The 17,656-nt window shown below is 40.2% G+C and overlaps 1 long non-coding RNA gene across 3 annotated transcripts in view; it reads left to right on the top strand.

Moving 5' to 3' along the window:
* Positions 1-2,642: 2,642 nt before the first annotated feature.
* LOC149916988 (uncharacterized) overlaps positions 2,643-17,656 on the top strand; it is a 113,962-nt gene continuing 98,948 nt past the window's right edge. For all 3 annotated transcript variants that reach the window (XR_016468521.1, XR_016468522.1, XR_016468523.1), the window contains exon 1: positions 2,643-2,669. This is a non-coding gene — a long non-coding RNA (uncharacterized LOC149916988). The remainder of the gene's footprint in view (positions 2,670-17,656) is intronic.

Genomic DNA, 17,656 nt, shown 5'->3' on the forward strand with positions numbered 1-17,656 from the left:
GTTGAAAGCTCTTTGCTGTAAGATTAATATTTTTAGTGGCTTGTTTGATAAGCTGAAGCCCATGTTCTGTGTTTTGATAACTTACTAGTAGAAGAAATTACTTGACATTTTATTTGGAAAGCTGTTCTCAAGGTTTAATTGTTTTGGAAATACTGGCCAAGAAAAGCTGTACAATCTTTTCTATAAACAACAGGAAAAAAAAAAAAAAAAAAAAAAAACCACAAAAACAACTCTGTTCTCAGAGAAAGGATCCTCTGTTCTCAAGATTAAAATTTTTGAGTCCTTGTTAATGAAGCTTTTCAGCTTATTTATGCTTATACTAGAACAGCAGGGAAAAACTCTCCATGAAAGATTGAAAGGATGGCATCCACTTGTACACTGTGCACTCAAGAGCACAGTCTAAAAATGAATAACTGGTATTGCTGTGGAAAATTCCAAAATCTTGTTAAGTTTTTGACAGTCACAATGATGCTTTTTGTAAAATGCATTAAAGCATAGCTGGGAAAGCCATTATGTCTGCATGAAGCCAGTGCAATGACACTTCGGTCTATTTAGTACCCAAACAACACTGACAGAAATGCAAATAAGGAATATGGGAACTAAACCCCCAGACTGTCAGTCAATCAGATTACTGGCTGGGAGTAATTCATTAGTTTAATCAGACACAGACGTATAAATAAGAGACTTATACCTTATACTATGTCATCTGCACTACTGAACAAAGTCTGGCTGGTATCACTCTTTAAGTATGTATGTTATTAGTCAATAGTGATGAGATCAGCAACGTGACTTTAAGTTGCAGCTTTTCTGTTTCCATCTGATCAATTCCAGTTTTAATAAACTGAGCTTAATTGCGTTTAGTTTTCCCTGACTCCCTGGTAATTTTCACTGGGAATCCACGCTCAGTTAAAAAATGAAAATAACAACAAAAAAATGAACAAAGTGTGAGGGATGAAGTTTATATGTATACATGTATATATGTATATATGTATATTGCTGGCAAGTACCTTCAGCAGTCAAAGAGCATATTCAAGCTCAAAACCTTCAGAGAGCCAGCAATTGAGTTAATATTCAGTTTGCACATTTCCTCTACAAAGCTCTGTGTAACAGACAGCATTTGTTGAATAAAATCCGGTTACAGAAATTGTTTTCTCATGAGATCTTCAAGACTGTAGAATTAGTTCTTACACAACTTCTGATTTTCAAATGTAGTGTAATTATTCCTAATTTTCGACCACTACAGATGAATAAAAAGATAGAGGAAATGCACAAAATACTGTGATTTTTCAAGGCCAAAATGGATAAGCAAACCAACCAAATAAAGCATTCTTGCACTATCTGTCACGGAAGGCAGAACAATATAGAAGAAATGTATGCTAATGGAGGTTCAGGATAGGTGTAAGGATTATTCAGACGCCAAAGGACTTGATAACAGACCGACATAAACAGAAGCATCTGTCTTTCTGAAGTGCTGACTGATTAAGAAAATTACTGCATTTGTTTAACTAGGCTTTATTCTAACACTGGGTTAGTGGAGAGGATTAGAGGCTTTGTGTCTTTTTGAGTGAAAATTTTTAATTTCATCTTCGTAGAAAGGCGCTTAAACAAACGTTTCCATTTACACACTGGGCTTGAATATGATTGGTAGAACTGGAAGATGAAATAGCTGTAACTATTGGGGAGAAATGATGGTGTAGGAACTGCTGGAAGGCTACGTTACCACTTACCAATCCACCCGCTCAGAGAAGATGCTCTGAGCACCTAGTTCACTGGATTTTAGTGTCACTTGGCATTAAAGGAGCAGCCTCTACATTGTGTCGGCCAATTGCACTCTGAAGACAAACTCCTGTTCTGCTGCTCCCACTGTGTTCGAGAGCAAATACACGTGCTTGGCAACACTCCTGAACGCGAATGAAGTTTACCAGACCCCTGTAAGCTTTACGTTGCCACAAAAAAAAAAAAAAAAAAAAAAAGTATAAGTTTTTCAACTTTTTAGAAGCAAATGTAACACCAGAAGTTTTGTGAGGTAACAACTGCAATTGTATGTGGATACTAAGAATTCCTTTTGGGTCTGAACTGAGCAAAGTACTATGAGGGTAGAAGATACAGTCAGTGCCTAAAATCTAATTGCTGGGATTGTGTTGTACATAAGTTTACAAAAGTTACGTGGCATGTGGTGCTTCACATTGTGAACCAGCAGTTCACCAGTGCAAACCTTGGAACATTTGTTTTTGGGGAAATAGGTGGTTTGTTCACATGCATTGCAGCACGGCATGCAGGAGGGAATTCCCTCAGCTGCTGCTGACAGAGCAAACAGAAGAGGGGATTCAGAACTGCAGAGAAATTGTTACCGGTGCTTCCAGAATCAAATATATAGGGAAAACTCTTTGAGCAAAGTTATCCCTCTGACTAATATCATTTCATGTGTTTCTCGCGATTATGAGACAAGGCAAATGTAGTGGAAATGCTAAGTCATGGCGTGAAGCAGTGATGGAGCACCTGGTGAGAAGGCAGGGCCAAACCAGGGGAGCTCAGGTGCATGCAATGCAGCTCAGTGATGGGAAGGGCTGGAGGCAGGATCCACCCCTTACAGACCTCATTTAAGGGTTGGCTGTGGAGGTGAGGGTTTCTTTGCTGGAGATCTGTGCTGAACCTGAGGCCTTCCAAAGGTAAGCAACTCTTTTCATTTCTTTTTCTATTTCTTGGTTTTGGACTCATTCTCATTTGTTGTAGCCGAGGACTTTGCCACCCTGCTGTTATCATTCTTATATAACGTTACGAGGTAGCAAGTTCTTTGTAACCATGTCTTCATCTATACAACAGCTGTGTCTGATTAGTTGCAGAACAGCACAGAGTGGCATGCCAGTGGAGCTGGAGTACTGAAATATAGCCAAAGGCTTGTATTTCAGGAGTGTCATCAGGACTGATTTTGCTTCTTTTCTTCCTGCACCTCAATGTTTCCCACAAACCGGCACAGTTCCTAAAGTGAGAAAGCTTTGTCTTGAAAGACTGGATTGAGCAAATTTTTACAAAGTTTTCAGATGGTGGCTTTCTTCTTCTTTATAATTCTTAAGTGAATAGATATTCACTAGAAAAACAGTTGAAATTCCAGCAAGTACATCCTAAGTATAGAAATTCTTCTGTTCTTTCAGGGTTTTACTTGCAAGCATATGAATTAGAATCCAAGGGCAACTAAGCCTGAGGGGATCGTTCTTAGGCCTATGTTTAAGAGAAGCAGAATGTTGCTTTGTTCTGGAAGGTCGTTAGAGTTCTTAGAATTTCCTCTCGTTCATTGTTCTACTTTTATAATTGCTATTTTGCTTTGACAACAGTATTTTACATGGATCAGTTTAACAGGCGAGAAGATCCAACTCATTACTGTCACCTCCTTAGCTGTTTAATGAACCAGTCCTTCCTTCCCATAAATATAATGGATTATTCTGCAACAAAATGAAACACATCCACAAAGAGCGGTAGATAGAACAATTACTGATAATTTCATCAAAGAAACTTTTCAGCTCACTTTGTCAGTCTAGTGAGTAAAATTAGAAACATTCGTTAGTTGATTTTAGAGATGTATTACTCATTAAGCTTTTATGTGTGTGCCTTAATAGGTATCAGATTCCCTAAAGAAAAACATGCATTTCAGGACAAGGCTTATTCTATGGCAAGGAGCAACACTCAATCTTACTGGTTCCAAAGGAGTGCCAGAGGACAAGAAATTCCTTGGTTTCCAAATGCCCAAATTTCCTTTAAGGGATCTGGAGTTTATTGTAGTCAGGAAGGAGCTCTATTTTTCTTTCTGGACAACCCATGGAAAGTAGGAATCGCTTTTTGCCTAACTTCATGAGTTGGGTAAAATATCAGAGATCCTGCATATAGAGTACAGCCAAGGACTACTTTTCTCTCCTGTGCTGGCTTTTTAAAATATTTATTTACTTATACGGTTGATTGAGGCTAGAATGCACTCTTGCCTTAACTTATCATTGCCTAAAATTCTGTTTTCCATTTGGGCAAACAGTTTCCAGTTTGGATCATAGTTGAAAAGCTGTTATTACATCTTGAAGTGAAATTCAGCAAAGCACACCATTAGAAACAGTCTGAGGGATGATTTAAATGAAAGAAGTGATGGTCAAATTCTGTCAACAACAGAAATGCTGCAAATGCATCAATGAATGTTATATCTTTTTTTTTTTTTTAAGAGACTTTGAAAAAGTGAAGGTGGGAGGGGAATTACTTGTGTATTTTTCATACAACATTTCTGACATCTCTCTTTATAAATATGGGATATACCTTTATATATAACTGTATATAGTTAAGTATTAGTGAGTTCATGTACGCATTTGGTATATGCAGACTTGATTTATCCTGCTGTTTCTGAGTGGCAGAACTCATCTGAAAGTTTGAGTGTGAGCACGAGCATTCTCAGAGCAGCCTTCTTTGAGGTACCTTCCACATTTCCAGTTCCAGCAATCATTTCATTTTAATGTAAATTAATTTTAAATAATTTTCTGGTTTTTAAAGAAGCAATAGGTTTTATAAGCCTGATTTCCTGGGAGGCTGATCCCCAGCTTTGTGCCTTTGACTGTCTGAAACTCTGAAAGCGTAGGAGTGCCTGCTGCCCGAGCTGTATGGCACTGAGTGTTGTCTTATTCCTTGTTGTAAAAACAGAGTAGAATATAAATTCCCAGTTAGCAATTAAGAAATATGCGAGAAAAATATCTTCACGTGTTTTCTTCCATAGCTTTACAGCTTTGGAAAAAAATAGTGTAGCCACTTAGCTGGCTATCTTACTTTATAGTAACATTGATGCTTGTTCCACACTGTGTTCTACCTGTAATTAGTAGCTCTTGTTTTGTTTCAATTATAGTTTCATAACCGTTTGGTTGGCAATGGACTAAGAACTACTGTTTTCTGTTAATATGTTGTTGTCTTTGAGGCACTGTGGTTGTGTTGTATATTTGCATTTTCTGTGGCCCAACTTAAGTGAATGCAGGATTTAGCTAATTATTCGAAGGGTGAAAATCTCATTTTACTTTATCCAGTGTACCGTAATTCAGAAATGACTGCCTGGAAGGCGAGTCTACATGATTATAGAAAAAATGAAAGCAAAAACACTCAGTATGTCTATACATGTGTATGTGTGCATTTTAATATACTGAATGTATACACGTGTATATACATATCCTTCATGTACGTGTATTAAAAAAAGATATTATGCTATTATCGTGGTAATCCTAAGACTTGTATGGCTTCCACTCTTAATATCGTCCTCAAAGTTGGCCTTCCAGCTTTACTATCTGCTGATTTGTTGGATCTTTGCTTGCGGAAGTGTTGCAACTTTTCTGAAACTTTTAGATATCTCCACTCCAAGTTACACCGTGCACTGCACAGCATATACTGTAATGAAGATGGGTTAGAGAATAAAACTGCGGGATATTCTCTCACGATAGCGAACTCGTAATGACTATCCGTAGTTACGAAGATGATCTTATTTAATGTCTCCTCATTTTCTTTATGGGAGCCATTACTGTTATCTTGATATCTCAGCCTTTTTTCCACCTTTTGAAAAGGCCTGTTTAATTTTTCTGTTCATTTTCCTTACTCTTCTGTGTCATTCTGTACCTGAGCACTTCTGGCAATTCCTGAGCAAGCTTTACTTGCCTGCAGAGTGTCTGTTTTGGCTCATCCTACTTCACAGAATCACAGAATCACAGAATTGCCAGGGTTGGAAGGGACCTCAAGGATCATGAATCTCCAACCCCCCTGCCACATGCAGGGCCACCACCGTTCCACCTAATGCTAGACCAGACTGCCCAGGGCCCCATCCAATCTGGCTTTGAACACCTCCAGGGACGGGGCATCCACAACCTCCCTGGGCAGCCTGTTCCAGTACCTCACCACTCTCTCCGTAAAGAATTTCCCCCTGACATCCAACCTAAATCTCCCTTCCCTCAGCTTAAAACCATTTCCCCTTGTCCTGCTGTCACTCACCCTTTCAAAGAGTTGATTCCCCTCCTCTTTGTAGGCTCCCTTTAGGTACTGAAAGGCTGCAATGAGGTCACCCCGCAGCCTTCTTTTCTCCAGGCTGAACAAGCCCAGCTCCCTCAGCCTGTCCTCATAGGGGAGGTGCTCCAGTCCCCTGATCATCTTCGTGGCCCTCCTCTGGACCCTCTCCAACAGCTCCCTGTCTTTCTTGTACTGGGGGCTCCAGACCTGGACGCAGTATTCCAGATGGGGCCTCACAAGAGCAGAGTAGAGGGGAACAATCACCTCTCTGTCCCTGCTGGCCACCCCTCTTCTGATGGAGCCCAGGATCCCATTTGCCTTACGAGCTGCAAGGGCACACTGCTGGCTCATGTTAAGTTTTTCGTCTACCAAGACCCCCAGGTCCTTCTCCACAGGGCTGCTCTCAAGGACCTCTCCTTCCAGTCTGTAGGGATGCCTGGGATTCCTCCGGCCCAAGTGCAAAACTCTGCACTTTGCAGTGTTGAACCTCATCAGGTTCACCCGGGCCCACCTTTCTAGCCTCTCGAGGTCCCTCTGAATGGCATCCCGTCCTTCAACCGTGTCAACCACACCACTCAGCTTGGTGTCGTCAGCAAACTTGCTGAGGGTGCACTCAATTCCGTCATCAATGTCATTGATAAAGATGTTAAAGAGCACCGGTCCCAAGACAGACCCCTGGGGGACGCCGCTCGTTACCAGCCTCCACCTGGACATAGAGCCATTGATGACCACCCTCTGTCTGCGGCCTTTCAACCAGTTTCTTATCCATCGAGTGGTCCACCCATCAAATCCACATCCCTCCAGTTTGGAGATAAGGATGTGGTGGGGGACCATGTCAAAGGCCTTGCTCAAGTCCAGGTAAATGACATCGGTCGCCTTTCCCTTGTCCACCGATGCCGTCACTCCATCATAAAAGGCCACCAGATTGGTCAAGCATGACCTTCCTCTGGTGAAGCCGTGCTGGCTGTCATGGATCACACGCCCTTGTCATGGATCACACGCCCTTGCACTTCCACAGTGCAGCTGGGCATGCTAGATTGAATTTCTTTGCTTCGTACTTGCCAGCTGCCAGACTTTAATCTCTTTCTAGAACTAAGAATTATCAAACTCAACTTTTTCTCTCATTACCGTAACAGAGGCCCATATGGCAGATTTACATAGGAAGACAAAACAAAGCATTTCTGCAATTATCCCCAAAGCAAAGGCTTCTATGTTGAATCAGCCGGTCCCGCTGCACAGATTTGGTGAAGCAGTCTCATGTGTTTTTTTGACAAAGCGGTAGACTAAGCTGGGCACTGACTGAGAGCACTGAATTTTAATCTGGTTTTCACCACTGACTGTTATGGTGTCCTAGGGACAGTTTTCTTTAAGCTTAGGCTTCAGAGCCTGCAGAATGAAGACTGTCTTTCCAAGTCTTGCTGGCTTTTGTGCAGCTGCAATAGGCTGTAAGCCATAGGCATTACTGCATCCGAAACTTGCATCTGTCATTGGCATTGTATTGATAATCTAGAAACAGATTTTTTTTTTTGCTTCCACGTGTTAGAGGACCTCAGAAATGTTTTCAGTTAAGCTTCTTAATTCTCATAGACTCATTTTTACAGGGAAATGCTAAGGGGCAAGAAAGCCTTCAAACTGCGGTTACTATGACTTGATTCTGTCCTTTAGAAGGGCATCGTATTCTCGGTTTGAGGTAAAGCTGCAGGAAACCAGCAGGTTCTTCTGAGTCTGAATAATGAGAGCTGACAGATACCACTAGAAATGGATATGTTATTACTCTAGGCTGGATTGAGGTAGCAAAGGTGGCAGGAATATAGAATGGTTGAATTCCAATTCAGATTATATAAACATATATAGACATAAAAAATATGTTAATTATAAAACAGTATGACTCTGTCCCTTCTGCTTCTTGAACCATACTCACATGTTGTTCTGAGGATGGCTTCTGTGCCAGAGGAAAACCACAGATAGGAAGAAATAACTGATTCAACGCTTAGTATTACCTTAATGTCCAAAAGAGTGCTTCTGACCAGCTGCTCTGGATAGCTTATTTAGTACTTTGACATGATTGGTTAGCATAAGGAGTACGACTTTCCCGTGGATACATTTTGGTGTCACTGTATATCAGAGCTTGACAAGAATCGTACAGATGTTGCTGATGGAAGAGCTAGTAGAAAAAGATGTCTTAGTGCAGCGTGTATTATATCACTTAAATCAAACGTTTGTCAACAGATAAGTAAAAAATTGAGTGAACTAAAAGTGAAATACACCAACAGCTTGTCGCTTCTCTTCAAATACTTTGTTTTCCTTCTTAGTTCACTATGGCAGATGTCTTTTTGCTATTTCATCATTGAATTATATGCAAGTGTTTCCCTTGCAGAGCCAGGAGTACATGCTATTGATCCTTCAGCAAGGTTGTTTCCCAATCTTTCAAGACTGGTTGCGGATTTGTTACTTTTCTTGATAATAAGCAGCCCATAATAAGCAAGGTATTGACCATTGTGACTCTGGAAGGTGAGGGGCTCAGCGGGGCTGCTGCTTCCCTTTCTGCTTCTACTTTGTAATTTCACCTTGGAAGCCACACTGCAGGTCTTCTCAAGTGCTCAGCTGCTCGTTTAAGGTAAATAATGGGAAACAGAGTAACTGTAAATGACTGGATAGGATGGGTGTTGAAATTGTGAAGTGATTTATATGGCTGTTATCCATCTCTGCGAGCTTCCATTGTTTCAGCGGTCAGTTGGATCCCCAAATGACTTGAATGGGGGTATGTGTTACATTAGCGGCAGAGTAGCTGTGTGCCTGCTGTGAAATCATTTCCAGCTCCTGTTCCACTCAGTCAGGCCCCCCCCCATGATTGCTCTTGCAGTTTTGCAATGCACGGTGACCTGTGGCAGAGCTGCTGAGGTCGTGCCATGATCCACCAAAGTTAGAAACAACAGCTTGAGAACTGATACCTCGTCCTGTAAGAGTGGTGGTATTAACAAAAAGATAGGGAGGAAAGAGAGAGTATGAGGGGCTGGGAAGCTTCTATCTCTGTTGTGTTGTTCAAGAGAAAACAACTAAGGGCTGGCCAGAATATCCCAACATGCTGTGACTTTTCAGGAGAAGCAGGCTGCGGCTGCAGAATGCTGGCAGACAAAGCTCTGGAACTATAGTGGGCTTTGTTTGAGCTTCTCAGGTGTGTTCAGACTGCATGCTTGTTCAGCCTGAGGCGCTGCCTCTGCGCTTTGTTCCTGAGCAGCAGTGCAGTTTTGCATATCACTCCCTGCTCATCTCCAAGTTCCCTCCTACTAGTTCGGTTCAAAAATCTTTTGGTGCATGCTTACTTTGATTTAGAGAAACAAGCCTAAGAAGCTACTACCCAGGTGTGGTCCACATAGTTCCATGTACTCACTGGGGTCAGGATGTCCTGGATCAGTGAGTGTAATAACACAGAGTTATCCTGCAGTAAGAGCAAAGCATCCATACGGTATCGTTCATTGGTAGGATGCTCGGGGGCTGTCAACAGCTCCTGCAATGTCCTGAATTTAGCTTGTGCTAAATTCAGAATGAAACTTCATATTTAATATTGACCGCAAGCTCTCAGTTAATTCTACTGTTCTTCTTCTTTTTCCTCACCTGCTCTGGTATAGTGCACTTTGTCTCTTAAATTCTGAGACAGTGATATATTGATTTTTTTCCTTGCTGAAGGAAAAAAAAAAAAAAAAGCAGCAGATGATGAAAGTTTCTAAAAAGCCTTAATATACTTCAACTAATTTTGATGTTTGTTGGGGTCTTTTTGCTTGTGTTCTTAGGGATAAAATTAAAAAATACCTTGTATTAACAATGTTACACTGCTTCACCTCAATGCAAATTGACCTTCAGTTTACATGAAGCAGCAGGCACTGTGTCCTTGCTTGCAAGTCACACAAGTTTTATATGAGCTGTGCTGTGAGCTCACTAGCTAATAGAAATAGGTATATAAAAATAGACAGAGAAGTCAGAAAGGAGAAGGACCTTCAGATTAGCAGTGCCATTTGACATCGTGTATCTTTCCTCCCCAAGTTCTCCTTGATCCATTTTCACATAGTGGATGTATAATCTCCATTTCTAGTCTCTAGTCATATGGTCCTTTTTCAGGAGTCCTTGGTGTGTATTCATATCCCTGTATTTTTATTTTTCTGTGGAATGTTGAGTAGAATTCTCAACTGTAGGTCCTCAGGAGGGACACACGCCCTGGTGGTGCATGGGGAACAGCAGCCCCACGCGGATCATTTCCAGGTTCATAGCAGGGCTGTTGCCTCTGCCCCAGTAGTCTTGGAACACCTAGCAGCTGCAGCCCCAAGAGGCCATCGATGTCGTTGCCCTGTCTTCTCAGCAAGATCTGAAATTGCTTGTTACTTGCTTTAGAGAATGCATATAGGGAACATGAAAACTGAAGAAGGAATTAAGTAGCAAGTTCCAGGCATCTAGGGAATCAAGCAAGGTAGGGCAGGCATTGTTGCAGTTTAGGGCTTTGCAACTTGTGACTCAGCCTATTCTGTCAAAGAAAATTGCGTGTGGCTCTTGACTACTCTTGGTAGTGTGTTTTGGGAGAGGTCATCTCTGAATCAAGTATTCTTTAAGACAAAGGAATCACCATGATGAATTAGTGGAGGAGCAAATGTGCAGGAGATAGATAATACTCATATACAGAGCGTGACCCTGAGTAGTTGCTTCTGCTTAGCGAGCGTTTATTGCCAGAATTACACTTAGCACCTTGTTTGGCTAAGTTGTGGCTGCAGTACGTAGGAAGAAGTCTCCCTAATTACCAAGTATAGGTAAGGTTCAGAACAGTGCCTAAGATTACTTCTGTGGCATATAAACCCTTCATCAATCCATTTAAGTGGTTGGACTTGTGGGATGATATGTTTACTTTATGACGAACAGCCAGTGTTCAGGCAGTGGAAAACGTTGAACTGATTGCTCCTTCACCATTCAAAAACCTTCTGGCAGATAACAACAAAATCGCATCAGATGCCGAACAAGAATAGACATGAGTCTGATAAGCTTGAGGAATCCACAATTCACATGCAAGATCTAATTGCAGTTTGCATCTTTCTCTAGGAGGGTGCAGAAGTCTGGCTACTGCTCCTGAATATGAAACACAACAAGACAGAGAAAGACTTGTCATGAGTGTGTGTTCAGCTAGAGGCTTTTCCTCTTTTCCCAAATAAACGTTCATGCAGTGCATTAAGGGCGTCTGGAGATGAGTGGGAGTATCTATTGTTAGGAGAGAAACATCACATTAACACAAACTACTCGATTGTAATACCAGCCTAGATTTCTTTATTGACTTGTGTGTCATCAAGGTCACGGAGAAGTCGCCTCTGATGTAATGAGAAAGAGGGATGAAATAATTCCCCACACTAAAACAAACAGAAAAAGCCATGAAAAAATCAGGACTGTTGCACTAAGGAATCTGTGAAATCAAGTGGAGATATGAAGCTCCCCACTGTTGTGCCTAGAATGAAACCTTCAGCAGAAGTTAAGGTATCTCCTACAGAGCTGGTCAGGGATCTTTGGTGAGGAAATAACTTAGCTAAAATACTGCTTGGGCTTGAAGCATAGAAGGGCTATCATGCTCTTAATAGAACAATCTTTCCTTACTGTTCTGTGATAAGAAACCTCTGCTTAACGTGTATGTTTTGAAAAGAGTTAGTAAAGTCCTTAGATTAAAAAAAATAAATATTTTGCCTTTGAAGGAAGATGAAGTATCCTAACTACAGCTCTTCGGGTAAATTGAATTTGGGAGCATGTACCGGAGTATAGAAGGCAACATAGTAGAGCAGACAGTATGCTAATAGATACAGAAGTAAAAGTAAAATAAATATAGAAAAAGATGTATGGAAGAGTGTGAAATATTTTTATGCAAGTTTTTCGTATTTCTAGGGAAAAAATTCTGTCTTGGTTGCGAGATTGATGTTCTTGAATCTGGAAAATGTTTATATTTTTATGTATTTTGTGCTAACTGCTATTTTAATTGAACTGGCAGATATTTTTATCTTGCTGCATTATAATATGTAAATAAATATGGAGCTCTAAATGCCACACGCGTATCTGTTTATTGGCTCATCATCTAATTTGAACTAGAAACTGCCTTGTGAGCTTTTTGGTTGGATGATTGGTTGATTTTTGATTCATTCTCAATGAGGAAAAAACTCATACCTGGTTTCAAAACAGGTGTTGTTTGTAATTGCTTATACAACTGTTTTGCTTTTTTTCTAGCAATTGAATAAATTTAATTGTCATTTACAGATCATGCCTCAACTTTCTAACAAGTCTCCGGGCCTTGCTTTAGGAAAATGTGGGAAATCAGTTCCGGCCCCTTTGCCTGTTTTGGCTCGTTCTATAATTTTCATGCCTTCTGAGTAGCTTAGAGCTTTTCTATTTTTTTCCATCTTGGAGTGCCAGCTTATAACTTATCTTCTGGGAGAAGCCACCCTTTGTCCACTGTCGATCAAATGGTAGTACATCTCAATACTTTGCAGGACAGCAGGTAGCTGGGAGCTCAGCCAAAGCACTGTTTTCGTCAAGTTATAAAGTAGCTAAAAACTGCACCTTTGCAACAGCTTTTTCAGAGAAATTATCACTAATGATCAGTGATGAATCTTTCTTTCTAGATGGGTAGTGTAGATCTCTCGTAAGACTGTCTGCTGACTCCTGATGTGATAATATTTACTCTGCAATACAGTTAAGGCATCAGCTGAAGAGCTTGGCCTTTTTCAAAAGCTGAAATGGTCTGTTCCACCTGTTCATTCAGAAGAGAGGCTGTAACAGCCTCATTAAAGGATCTAGTGTGAGACGGTATTGTTAGACTCCCCTAGCTTGTGGGACTATGATTGCTCAAGGCCACTGGAGTTGTTCTTAAGCTGTTTTTTAATTAGATCAAAGCAAATCTATTTCTGCTATGCTGAAATTTCCCACAGTAAGTCTCAGAACGCAGCTGCCAGGATGGCCCCCTGCCTTGTGCTGCTTAGGCTGAGCTGTGCCTGCTGTCAGGCTTCGGCTTCTACACGTTGCACTGCATGCTGTTTTCCAGTGATATTTTGCTGGCTTTGACCTGGCTTTCCCTTTTTTTTTTTTTTTCTTTTTTCCCTCATCCTCTTTCATCATCTTCTTTCAAGGACATCTGACCTTTCCCTTGGCTCAACCACTCTGGTTTTACATATTAATTGCCCTACTTGGAAGCATCAAAGTGAACCTGGCACACTGTCTGCCTTTAAAGGGGAAGGTGTGATATTTCTACACGCTTCTTTTAAGTTTGTTTTTTCTTCTTTCTGTCAAGTATGATTTATTGATTGGTCAAGAGGCTATTTTAAGCACACAGAATACAAATAATTTATGTTAATACTAGAGGTTATTCTCACTGCTGTTAAGGTCACAGACACAACCAGAAGAAAAAAGTAGATATGGTTACGACTAGGGCTCTTGTGTGTTAGGTTCAGAGTATGGGATATAACAACCCAAAGGAGATGAACAAAGGCTTAAATGCAAAACGAAGATCTCCCAGACAGCAGAACATAGATGTGCAATTAGGCTATGTACCAACCAAACTGTATCCTGTGCCTTGCAAAACGTCATAGTCATTAGAACAAATACACAGAATTAAGAGCAATAATAATGAGGCCTGTGCTTAATGTGCTGCCTTCACATCTGCAGTGCTCGAGCTCTCTACAGGGGAAAATTTTCTGTGAACTGAAGGAAATAAAATACATAATGCCTGTACACAAATTTATTAATTAAATGGGAAAAGCCACAACACCAAGTCTGTCTGTAAATCGAAATTGAACATAATTTATATGACTTCAAAAGCAAGGAGGCTTGCCGAGAGCAAGTACCCTGAAATGGAATTCAATTCTGGAGAAAATACTTGGAGCTTGGAGAGTTGTCAGCATGATCTATAAAAGCTGCTCTGAAAGTAATACTTATTATTATCTTACGTAGACTCACAACATCAAAGGCAGATGTTAGTGGTATAGCAGTAGAAGTTAAACCTTCCTGACAATATACCCTTACGTTTTGTTGCTGTGTGACAAATGGCAACAGGGGGGCAGTCTGACAGACTGGTGTCTGACGTGGAAGTGCATATGAAGCAAAGCTGTGGAAATGAATTTGTACATACTGAAAAAGCTATTATTGACAGTCATCAATGTTTGCTGAACACTTACGGAAAAGTAGATTTGATCACAGTGAAGTGGTGGGTGGTGCATTTCAGCAGTGATGAATGGTCACCTCTGCTGGTGCCAGTTTTGGAGAGCATGGCATGCAGGCTCATGTTTATTGCTGGTAAAAAAAAAAAAAAAAAGCTTTGTCAATGATGGTGACTATGTTGAAAACAGTGTTATGTAGCTGAGAAATTGTTCTAGCGAGTAGTGTTACTGTGCTCTTTGTACCTGTTGTAGTTTCTATGAAAATAAACAGGAGGCATTACTTTGTGTGCAACCAAAGTATAGATGAAAGAGAATGGTCTTACCAGGCTTCTGCAGAGGGTGTGTGTGCATATAGGGAACAGAATACACATGCTTTGCAACATTCAAAAAAGGTGCTGAAGTGGAAGGCTACAGTGAAGCTGCTGTCTTTGGTTACTGATTTTTTCACTCTTTTATTTTCTTTGTTTCTTTTTCAAATATATGATGTGAAGAGAATGTAAGATGGTTTGTATCTGTTTCTTGGGGACAGGCTCATCAAAATCATTAAGACATCTTGAATTGAAAATATTAGATATTTTAGAGTAACTTTATTGTTTCAGTGGATGCAGTGTTTGGTTTTTTCCTGAGTTACAGGGAAAAGACAGAAAAGAGGCACTTGGAGTTTTGTGGTCAGGAGCAGAGTAATTGAATGACCATTGTAATTCTTCCTTTCTACTAGCTAGCAGGAAATAACCAATTGCATTTAGATATTGTCTAAATAAAATCAATACACGGTCTTCATGATATTAATTTAAAAGTTGACTATTCTATTATTTCATCTTTCAGAAAATTCTGGTATTTCCCTTTATCAGAGAAGGCTTGTTTCATGTATATATGTATGTATGTATTTAGCTGGCATATGTTAAGCAGAACACACTAAGGTTTAACTACCCAAATGGCTGCTTTCCAGACAGCTGGAAACACTTTGCATCTATCCTTTCACTCCACATTGCACACAACCGTCCGCTGCCTCCAGTCACCTGAAGACTTCTGAACCTTCTCCTGCAAAGCAAAGGAATGTAAGAAGGCAAATAAAACAATGTTGTTTCCGGAATTTTGCTTTCAGCATCCACTCTTCAGGTGTTCTAGAGAGGAAGATAGTGATGAAAGACAGTGTGATCAGCTAGGCAGTCAAAGCAAGGCTATGAGACTTTCCTGAGGTGATGAATGTCAGCGGCAAAAGTTCAAAGATGTTGGAGAAATCCATTCTGCAAGCAATTTTTTTTGGTCTCCTGAAGCATATTTAAGAGTTACTATTAAAATTATTACTGGAATTTAATTGTATATCAATTTCATAACTAAGAAGCACCTGTGAATTCCTAATGACTTCTGCCTTTATTTACTTAAATGACATTGTCCAGGTTGACAATAACAGAGATAACAAAACAATGGATAAGAGAGACTTTGCAATGAGGTTTCTCAGCTGTAAAACTGTAACACTGTGACGATGTCCCTGTCTCAAAATGTCATTAATAGTATAGTCCTTTGCAGCAGATGCAAATAAATTAGCCTTTACTAGGCCTTGTACTTGAAAAAAAGTGATTAATTTGAATTCTGTCTTTCCCCACATTTATTTTTTTTTATTTACAGACAATGAGAATTTAAAAACAAAACCCAAAACACCCTTATTTGAAAACCAGTAATTCAAAAAATAGTTTTTTGGTGAAACTGGAGGCCAGACTTGCATGATGACCTCTTCTTGGTTTAAGTCTTCGCTCACTGCAGCAGATTTTAGCAATTATTTTCCTTGAGATGCTTCATTACTTCAGTAGCTCAAGTTGAAATTCTTTAATGTGCTATTTAACTTAACGTTTAATTATATTTAAAATGTTTCTGAAATCAAATAATATTTTAAAACCAGATCTTCCATTAGCTGAAATACTCTGCCAATTTATTTCAGCTCAAGCTTCGGAAGCGAACTGTTTAAAGATGTTGTTTTGATGCTCTCTGATCTGGTGCTTTCACTAGGAGGAACAAGATGAATATTTTTCCATTCCTTTACCAATGAAGTCAGATAACGAGTTTTAGTCATAGCTACTTGGAGATTAAAGACTCGCTGTCTTCCTTCTCAGTACTGAGTGAATCAGTTTGCTGCCAGACGTGTTTTTCCTTTCCATCCTAGGCGTTAATTGCTGCTGTATTTAAATGCGTGTGGTGCCTGCGCTTCCCATAGATTAAGTTCCTTTGCTCTCTAGTTTACATGTTACGCTTTAAATAGATGTGATGTTTTTGTGAGTTTACACTGCTTTTGTTTGTGTCAGCATACTCTCCCACGTGCCACGATGAAAATTAGGCTCCTAAGTCTGATACAAAATGAAAAGTTAATATATTCCTCTAGACATTTTTCAAATTTGAGATGCCAAATCCTCTTCTCTCTGACTCTTGATTAACCTCCTTTCAGCCTTTTATTAGATTTGTCTACATGCTTTTAAGCGAGCTGTTAGCTTTGGAGTTAAATGGATTCACTTGGGTGATGTGTTCTGTCAAATGCTGTGTCTTGATGTCACTCCTGCTCTTCAGCCAAGTGGCAGCTTTCTCGTATGTCAGGTTTGTGAGAGAAATTACAGCAGAGTGAAACGCGTTTTGGTGGTGAGAGCTGGGAAATGCTTCTTTCAGAGCACAGTGCAACCCTCTGTGCCTTCGTGACACAGAGTTCTCCTTGGCCTCAAAAAATTAATACTGGATTTGGTTTCGGACTGTACTGATTTCTGACATTTCCACATTAGAGATGACTTAGCAGAGTCGAATGAAACAAATTGGATTTTTGTTTTGGTTGGCTTGGACTTTGAGTTGTGCATGTTGTTCTGTTTTCAGTTTCTTTATGGGATTTCTTGTCTCTGTTTTTTTTTTTTTTTTTTTGCTTTGTTTTGATTTTTTTTTTTAGCAGTATGCTGCTCACTCAGCCTAGCCCTAAGTGGGCCTGTGTGCTCCAGAGCAGATGTGCACCTGGAGGCATTTGGCCTTCCTGGCCGCTGCTTCTCTTTTTCATTGCTGGGTTAGTGTTTTTCCTCTTGGCATATTGTCACACCAAACAAATGTGCAGATTTAACACACAAAGCCTGTGCGTTTAGCTCTGCTTCCTCAGCTGTCAGTGGGCAAGCAGGAACGAGAAGACAAACTACAGCAGAACTCAATGTTCTGGTATCCTGCTTAGACTGACTCTTATAGGCTGCAGTAAATAAATGTTGATCTAATAATAAATTTAGGAAGCCACAGATTTTAGGAATTAGGTTCACATGACTAATTCAGGGTGTAGTTCTCTCACGCTGATTCTGGTCAGTCATAATCTCATATCTACCTAGGCTTTTTCCTAACTGATTCTGTGATTCGAAATAATCTCATGGTAAGTGGTCCACAAGTGCCTAATTAGGCTGTGTGCCAAAAGCATATTCTGCGGATAATTAAATATGCCAGCTTAATGCTGTAGGAGTGGCTTAGCC

Source organism: Phasianus colchicus, chromosome 8 (genome assembly GCF_987193195.1).
Source record: "Phasianus colchicus chromosome 8, bPhaCol1.hap1.1, whole genome shotgun sequence".
In the NCBI taxonomy this organism is placed as follows: Eukaryota; Metazoa; Chordata; class Aves; order Galliformes; family Phasianidae; genus Phasianus; species Phasianus colchicus.